Raw genomic sequence first — 10,055 nt, 5'->3', positions numbered from 1 at the left:
GTTTTTATTTCTTCCCCGTGTATTTTAATACCTACTTCAAATTTTTCTTTTGTTTCCTTCATTGCTTGCTCAATATACAGATTGAATAACATCTGGGAGAGGCTACAACCCTGTCTCACTCCCTTCCCAACCACTGCTTCCATTTCATGTCCCTCAACTCTTATAACAGCCGTCTGCTTTCTGTACAAATTGTAAATAGCCTTTCCGTCCCTGTATTTTACCCCTATCACCTTCAGAATTTGAAAGAGAGTATTCCAGTCAACATTGTCAAAAGCTTTCTCTAAGTCTACAAATGCTAGAAACGTAGGTTTGCCTTTCCTTAATCTTTCTTCTAAGATAAGTCGTAGGGTCAGTATTGCCTCACGTGTTCCAACATTTCTACGGAATCCAAACTGATCGGTCGGCTTCTACCAGTTTTTGAAATGTTTATTCTCTTTCTGTAGTCTTGACAGTTGTCATACCATACTTTGACTATAGAATATGACTTACGTGGTACGAATACATTACTGTCGCAAATAAATGTGATGAATAGTGAGAGCAGGCGAGATACCACATAGACGTCTCACAGAAATGGAAACAACAACAAAAATGGGTGTGAACTACAGGGTTATTACAAATGATTGAAGCGATTTCACAGCTCTACAATAACTTTATTATTTGAGATATTTTCACAATGCTTTGCACACACATACAAAAACTCAAAAAGGTTTTTTAGGCATTCACAAATGTTCGATATGTGCCACTTTAGTGATTCGGCAGACATCAAGCCGATAATCAAGTTCCTCCCACACTCGGCGCAGCATGTCCCCATCAATGAGTTCGAAAGCATCGTTGATGCGAGCTCGCAGTTCTGGCACGTTTCTTGGTAGAAGAGGTTTAAACACTGAATCTTTCACATAACCCCACAGAAAGAAATCGCATGGGGTTAAGTCGGGAGAGCGTGGAGGCCATGACATGAATTGCTGATCATGATCTCCACCATGACCGATCCATCAGTTTTCCAATCTCCTGTTTAAGAAATGCCGAACATCATGATGCAAGTGCGGTGGAGCACCATCCTGTTGAAATACGAAGTCGGCGCTGTCGGTCCCCAGTTGTGGCATGAGCCAATTTTCCAGCATGTCCAGATACACATGTCCTGTAACGTTTTTTTCGCAGAAGAAAAAGGGGCCGTAAACTTTAAACCGTGAGATTGCACAAAACACGTTAACTTTTGGTGAATTGCGAATTTGCTGCACGAATGCATGAGGATTCTCTACCGCCCAGATTCGCACATTGTGTCTGTTCACTTCACCATTAAGAAAAAATGTTGCTTCATCACTGAAAACAAGTTTCGCACTGAACGCATCCTCTTCCATGAGCTGTTGCAACCGCACCGAAAATTCAAAGCGTTTGACTTTGCCATCGAGTGTCAGGGCTTGTAGCAATTGTAAACGGTAAGGCTTCTGCTTTAGCCTTTTCCGTAAGATTATCCAAACCGTCGGCTGTGGTACGTTTAGTTCCCTGCTTGCTTTATTCATCGACTTCCGCGGGCTACGCGTGAATCTTGTCCGCACGCGTTCCACCGTTTCTTCGCTCACTGCAGGCCAACCCATTGATTTTCCCTTACAGAGGCATCCAGAAGCTTTAAACTGCGCATACCATCGCCGAATGGAGTTAGCAGTTGGTGGATCTTTGTTGAACTTCGTACCGAAGTGTCGTTGCACTGTTATGACTGACTGATGTGAGTGCATTTCAAGCACGACATACGCTTTCTCGGCTCCTGTCGCCATTTTGTCTCACTGCGCTCTCGAGCGCTCTGGCGGCAGAAACCTGAAGTGCGGCTTCAGCCGAACAAAACTTTATGAGTTTTTCTAAGTATCTGTAGCGTGTCGTGACCATATGTCAATGAATGGAGCTACAGTGAATTTATGACATCGCTTCAATCATTTGCAATAGCCCTGTATGTTAGAACAAAGAGACGCAAGCACAGAGAAACTTTGTGATTGTCAAACTGGTGCGTTCATTTGTTGCAGCTTATGTGACGAACTATTATGTTTTCATGATCTCCTTGGGAGTGATCACATTCACATTCGTATGAACACCTACATCGGGTATGGAGGCATGTCTCACTCACTTACCACTCTTTCAGATTAGGTACGTTGACAAGATATTCCTGTCATATGACACACGTACTGTCAATAATGACTAATGACTTTTGACGGGCTATCCACTAGGTCATCTTACCGCTACATATGAGGGGAAGGGGGTTGAGATGGGGAGTTCCTATTGTTTTGGTACGACACCCCAAACCAGTTTTCTGGTGGGGTATTCAGTTGACTTGTTGCCTTGTCATCAACCATCTGAGGTTCCATACGAAAGCCCTTTCGGCTGTTAATAGAGTAGTTGTGCAGAATCAGCTGTCATTATACATGGTGTTACAAAAAGGTACGGCCAAACTTTCAGGAAACATTCCTCACACACAAAGAAAGAAAATATGTTATGTGGACATGTGTCCAGAAACGCTTACTTTCCATGTTAGAGCTCATTTTATTACTTCTCTTCAAATCACATTAATCATGGAATGGAAACACACAGCAACAGAACGTACCAGCGTTGACTTCACTTTGTTACAGGAAATGTTCAAAACGTCCTCCGTTAGCGAGGATGCATGCATCCACCCTCCGTCGCATGGAATCCCTGATGCGCTGATGCGGCCCTGGAGAATGGCGTATTGTATCACAGCCGTCCACAATACGAGCACGAAGAGTCTCAACATTTGGTACCGGGGTTGCGTAGACAAGAGCTTTCAAATGCCCCCATAAATGAAAGTCAAGAAGGTTGAGGTCAGGAGAGCGTGGGAGCCATGGAATTGGTCCGCCTCTACCAATCCATCGGTCACCGAATCTGTTGTTGAGAAGAGTACGACCACTTCGACTGAAATGTGCAGGAGCTCCATCGTGCATGAACCACATGTTGTGTCGTACTTGTAAAGGCACATGTTCTAGCAGCACAGGTAGAGTACCCCGTATGAAATCATGATAACGTGCTGCACTGAGCGTAGGTGGACGAAACTAAAGTGAGCTCTATGGAAATTAAGCGTTTCCGGACACATGTTCACATAACATCTTTTCTTTATTTGTGTGTGAGGAATGTTTCCTGAAAGTTTGGCCGTACCTTTTGTAACACCCTGTACACTGAACAGCCAACGAAACCGGTACACCTGCCTAATATCGTGTAGCCCCCCCCCCCCCTCCCTGCGTGCTCACAGAACTGCCGCAACGTGATGTGGCATGGACTCGACTAATATCTGAAGTAGTTCTGTAGGGAACTGGCACCATTAATCCTGCAGGGCTGTCCATAAATCCGTACGAGAGGGTGGAAATCTCTTCCGAACAGCACGTTGCAAGGCATCCCAGATATTTTCAACAATGTTAATGTCTGGGGAGTTTGATAGCCAGCAGAAGCGTTATACGCAGAAGAGTGTTCCAGGAGTCACTCTGTAGCAATTCTGCACGTTTGGTGTGTCGCATTGTTCTGCTGATATCGCCCAAGTCCGTCGGTATGCGCAATGGACATGAATGAATGCAGGTGGTAAGACAGGATGCTTACATACGTGTCACCTGTCAGAATGATACTGCATACGTCCCACACCATTACACAACCTCCACAAGATTGTACAGTCCCCTGCTGACATGCAGGATCCATGGATTCATGAGGTTGTCTCCATACCCGTACACGTCCATCTGCTCGATACAATTTGAAACGAACCTCGTCCGACCAGTCAACATGTTTCCAGTCGTCAACAGTCCAATGTCGCTGTTGACGGGCCCAGGTGAGGCGTAAAGCTTTGTGTGGTGCAGTCATCAAGGGTACACGAGTGGGTCCTTGGCTCCGTAAGCCCATATCGATGATGTTTCGTTGAATGGTTCGCACACTGACTCTTGTTGATGGCCCAGCACTGAAAACTGCAACAATTTGCGAAAGGCTTGCACTTCTGACACGCTGAACTATTCTCTTCAGTCGTCGTTGGTCCCTTTCTTGCAGGATCTTTTTCAGGCCGCAGCGATATCGGAGATTTGATGTTTTACCGGATTTCTGATATTGACGGTACACTCGTCAAATGGTCGTACAAGAAAATCCCCAGTTCACCGCTACCTCGGAGATGCCGCGTCCCGTCGCTCGTCCACCGACTGTAACACAACGTTCAAACCAACTTAACATTGATCATCTGGCACTGTAGCAGCAGTAACCGATCTAACAACTGCGCCAGACACCTGTTGTATCATAGAGGCGTTGCCGACCGCAGCGCCGTATTCTGTCTGTTTATATATCTGTGTATTTGAACACACATACCTTTGGCGCTTCAGTGTATTTCGACCTTCAAATCTACTGTTAGCAACTGACACTGCAGCTACAGCAAGCAAAGTTGTTTATTACTTTTATTGCTTGATACTAAATGTATAAAACATTAATGTCTGAATTCTCTGTGTGTGAACAGCATGTTTCTCTGTTTCTCGGTCCATATCCACTGAAGAACCGCAAAACGTGCAAATCAAGTTACATCACTAGGAACATGGAATTTGCCTATTGCCCTTTATCGATGGTGCGCAGGATCTTATATGACAAAAGAGAAACCTTAGTTTCGCAGGAGCGACGCTTTTTAAACACGTACTGATTTGCGGACAGAAGCTTTTTCCTCTCAAGAAAATGTATTATATTCATCCTTCTTATATACAGGTATCACCTGCGCTTTTTTCAGTCACTTGGAACTTTGCGCTGCGCGAGAAACAGCTCGATAAATGCAGGATAAGTAAAGGGTGAATGCTCTAGAGCACTCTTCGTAAAACCGAACTGGGATTCCATCAGGACCTGGCGACTTACTTACTTTCAACTCTTTTTGTTGTTTTTCTGCTCCGGCGATACTTATTACTATATCCTCCATACGCGAATGTGTTCGATAGTCAAACCACGGTATGTTTGTACGATTCTACCGTGTGAACGATTTCTTAAATGCAAAATTTAAAACTTCGCCTTTACTTTTGCTATCTTCTACGGTCACAGCAGACTGTTCAAGAAGTGTGTGGATAGATGTCTAATACCCACTTACCAATTTTTTTTCTTGGGTTCTCGGCAAGATCTGGTACAAAGGTATGACAGTGGTAGTTACTGTAAGCTTCGTGCATCGAACTTTTTACAGACACACGAATTTCTATTAACTTTTGCCAGTTGTCATTTGCGCGTTTTCATTTGAATCGAGAGTGTAAGAGTCTTTGCTTCCTCAGAACTTTCCGACTTCTTTTGTTAAACTACGATGGGTCTTAATCCGTTTACTCGGCACGTACTCTTCAGAGTATGATTTACAGTCCGTTTAAACGTTGCCCATAGTTCCTCTACGTCCATCGTACTGGAACTAAATGATGTCAGTTCATTGTCTGAGTGGGATCTAACAACTATGTACCTGCTCTTTCCAGAAGAAATAGTCTGCTAATCTCCTTCACTGATTTATTAACTTTAGTAATCAAATTTGCTATGAGGACATGATGGTCGCTAATCGCTGCTCTATATTAAAGCCATCGATTAGGTGAGGCCTCTTCGTAGCTGCAAGGTCTATAATATTTTTATTGCGTGTGGGCTGTCGAACTAGCTGCTCAAGACAGTTTTCAAAAGTAACGTTTCCAAAAGAACTTCACAAGACTGCCTGTCTATACTATCTGCAATGAAGCCATAGACGTCCCAGTCCATACTCAGTAGGTTAAAGTCGCCTCCAGCTGATATTGCGTCAAGGAGCTGGAAACTAGCATTTCGTGCAACAGTTTGTCATGAAATTTGTAGTAGTCATATATTCCATATTTTTAGGAATGAAGTTATTTCTGGCGGTTTGACAAACAGAAGCAGCAGTTCAGCAAGAGCAGGGGGAGCAACATTAAAACGAGAGGATAGGAAATGGGCCAACAACGCAGAAAATGAAGAGATGTCACACGTGCCCTAGCGGCAACCTCAACCAGCATCCAACATGGTGTGCAACCTGACAGGGAAGTGTCTCTAAAATGCTTTCCAACACTGTATTAAAATTTTTTCGTGAACTCAAGCACCTTAACGCTAAAAAATGGTTTTCGCTATACTTCTGAAACATTGTTTTGCACTTAGTTAGATTGCGTTTCTTTTACACGTAATAATTTGATTCACATTAAGTACTGCTATGTAAATGCTGGCTGTAACAAATGAATTAACAGTTGTCTCACAATTATTTCATTTTTATCAATGAGCAATTGTTCTTATCGACCAGAATAAATCAATTTTTAGATAAATTTATATCTTTTGCAGAGATGTCATTTAAAATACAGAGTGCTCAAAAAAAGTGTCACACTCCCACAGAAGGTAATACTGGTCAAAGCTCCACTCCGCCCAAACGGGTCATGAAGGCCCAACGGTACCGACCGGACGCCGCGTCAACCTCAGCCCACAGGCGTCACTGGATGCGGATATGGAGGGTCATGTGGCCAGCACACCGCTCTCCAGGCCGTATGTCAGTTTATGATACTGGAGTCGCTACTTCTCCAATCAAGTAGCTCCTCAGTTTGCCTCACAAGGGCTGAGTGCACCCAGCTTGGCAACAGCGCTCGGTAGACCGGATGGTCACCCGTCCAAGTGCTAGCCCTGCCCGACAGCACTTAGCATCACTGATCCCACGGAAACCGGTGTTGGCAGGGCTATATACTTTACCAAATAGATTAACAAGAGCCGTGTATCACTGATTTCTGCACCAAGGTTAACCTTGCAGGAAGGCGACAATTCTAGTGTAAGTACAATGGCGCATCATCTTCCTTTCTGTGGATCGTGCGAAAATACTTCACTGCAACTTTCTATGCGTGATGAATTATGCGCGTCATTTACGACGGCGGCCGAGTTTAGGTTCGTTCTGCGCATCTGACGTCACAAAACAGTCAGCCAATGAACAGACGTTGCCAGAGCTCGACTGCAAGGTAGAGCACAGACGAGTGCCTTCATTTTTAGAAACATTCAATCATAAATAAAGTAATTGAACAAAGGCAATGTCTTGATAGCAGACTTTCTTTTATAGAAAGTTTGGAAAAAGCATTCTTTATACCAATTGCTTCATATTCTATTAATTAATTAAACCAAACAAGCAATAAGCCTCCTAATTCAGGCGATAGTAAGGAAAGGTGTTTGTATCATTCTCACTAACCGCTTTTTCACAATAAAAAACAGCGGTAATTGTTTATTTCCTATTGTACTTCGACGAAACGTGAGTAATTCATAGTCATACCTACAGTGTTTGTCGATATGTTGCGTGACATTTTAAAGTCCTCCAGGAAGTCTGTTGAATGTCGAGCTGGGTTAGCGTAATGGTTAAAGTGTTTGGCTGCTAAGCGAAAGGTTCTGAATTCAAACCTTGTTCGGTGCTTAATATTTTCTTTATTTAAAAACAATATCAAAGTGACTTAGCCAGCCAGAGGGGCCGAGCGGTTCTAGGCGCTTCAGTCTGGAACCACCCGACCGCTAAGGTCGCAGGTTCGAATCCTGCCTCGGGCATGGATGTGTGTGATGTCCTTAGGTTAGTTAGGTTTAAGTAGTTCTAAGTTCTAGGGGACTGATGACCTCAGCTGTTAAGTCCCATAGTGCTCAGCCATGTGAACCATTTTTTGAAGTGTCTTACTTCATGAATTTTATTCGTTTGAATGTAATTTTTTGAAAGTTCTAGTGGCACCTAAAATCGACCATACCGAAAGTATACGCTATGGACTTTTACCTCTGCAGACTCTTCAAAATTTCATGCAATGGTTTACTACAACTAATTCTGCACAATAACTGCGTTGAACATCGAAACAAAATTAAGTCATTTATGGGAGGAAGGTAACAGTCAAGAACATATGTAAAAATCAAATTTTTTGGGCCAAATAGTTTTTGTGAAATCGAATGATAAAGCGTGTCAAAGCAGTCGGAACGCCATGTGTCTGCGAGCAGTTCAGTGATGACAAAATCGCGCACAGTGCGGAATGCGGGGAGCACGTCTCTGTAGCAGCGAAAGGGTTAATGCGGCCGTGGTGGCCTTACTTCATAAACTGCGCGCTCCCCCCCCCCCCCCCCGCCTTAACGTAAGTTTGCGAACTATACTATACTATGGCGCTGCTTCTCTTGGCGTGTGCATCTGCCAATCTGGCAACGCAGCAATCTCCCGCGTCTGGGCGGGTATGCGCGAACCGTCGAGATAAAAGAATTTAACTATAGTCGAAGAGCTCCAATAGCATTCTCCCCCCATTCACCAGATCTTAATCCGTTTGATTTCTTTCTGTAGGGACATTTAAAAGTATTGGTGTATGCACAATCTATCCACAATGTACAGACATGACAGGTGTGTGACCCATACATGCGAAGAAATTCGGATAGAGCCTAGTGTATCTGAAGTAGTGCGTGCTTCACTGAGAAGATGGGCTGAGAAAACGTGTCAGGAGGCGTGGGGAACTCCTCCGGCGCTGCCTACTTTTACGAATGACAGGACAAATTCACCCATGACTCAACAGATGTTGGTTTCCAGGCATGTCACTACTGGAACTTCCCTTCTTTAGACATCGTCCAAGTGGAAAAACACAGAGGGCCAAAGTTTTGGAGACCAATTGCTGGCCAGTTCAATGTTGAATTTTGTCAAATCTTCTTCGTCAGAACTAGGAATTCCAAAAGCACCAGAGCAAAATGACATGGAAGAAGCTTAAAATAATCTCAGTCCAAGATCGAATTAGAAGGTAACGAAAAAACTGACAAAAGTAACAAAGCTGATGTAGCAGTTAGAGAACACTTTAACAAAGAAACTCCATAACTCCAAAGGAATGAAGAAAATCTAGCAGATAATTGTAAGTGAAAAAAGATTGGAAGACAGTGTACCAATTTCACGTGAATAATTTGTTGTTTTTATTACATTGTGTCATATGACTGCTCGTCATGTTTGTCGGAGGTGTCAGTATACTTAAATACAGCGTGTTTATTGTGCTGCATCGCATCACAGAAATAATGCAAACTTATACTACAACATTAGCAGAGTAGGTTAGGATTAGACAAGGACGTGTATTGTGGAACGTTCAAAATAAGCGGCGGTGAGAGAACGAACTGTAAGAAAGAACTTGATAGCGGATTTTGTCAAACATTGTTATGTACGAACAGAAACTGAGCATGTTGGATTCATATTTCCTAGTTATGTTTAAAGTTTACCCATTTCCTCCAATTACAAGAAATGAGGTAATATCCTTGTAACGTCGATCATTTAATATTATTAACCTTTTTGCGCTGAATGTGTATTTTAACATTCACGTGAATAATTTGTTGTTTTTATTACATTGTGTCATATGACTGCTCGTCATGTTTGTCGGAGGTGTCAGTATATTTAAATACAGCGTGTTAAAAAAGCTATCCAATATTTTAGGGGATGATAGTATGCATCAGATCAAGACACAAATGACAAATGTATTATGGCCATGGGTCCTACAAAGCATACGTTCTGATACGACACACGAGCACATGTTCGTAGGAGGTGCTCTTGTGATGGTATCCATGACAATGCATTACCGATCCTACTATGGACGACTATCCGATAGTTAACGTTAATCATTACCCCTGGGGTGGAATACTGTGAAGTAGGAAGGCATCACGAACATGTGATTGCGGATGTGGTCACCACTGTTGCAGTACCATAGTCTTGTTACATCTGTTTACATTAATGTATATTTCTCCAGGTTCATACCATAATGTTCAGCCTACTTGCAGGTCACATTAATGTACATATTATTGTGATGTTTGTGGTGCAGTACAGTATGTTCTCTCTTTTGCTGATATTCTGACACAACCTAGCAATGGAGCCTTTTTATTCCACAAGGGAAATGGCAGACATGATTTAATTCTGTGTCTAGCAAATGAAGTTAATCTGAGGGCCCGTAACCTCTACACTGAATGATTTCCAGCATCCAGGATACCGTTTGTTAACCTGTTCAGCTGATTGTTCGAGCGTCTTGCAGGAACTGGTTCCTTAGCGCCCCAAAGAAAGTAGACAGTGGAAGACCTCT

This window comes from Schistocerca americana, chromosome 9 (genome assembly GCF_021461395.2).
Source record: "Schistocerca americana isolate TAMUIC-IGC-003095 chromosome 9, iqSchAmer2.1, whole genome shotgun sequence".
Classification (NCBI taxonomy): Eukaryota; Metazoa; Arthropoda; class Insecta; order Orthoptera; family Acrididae; genus Schistocerca; species Schistocerca americana.
The sequence above is the reverse complement of the archived record's forward strand: the minus strand, read 5'-3'. Positions refer to the sequence as shown.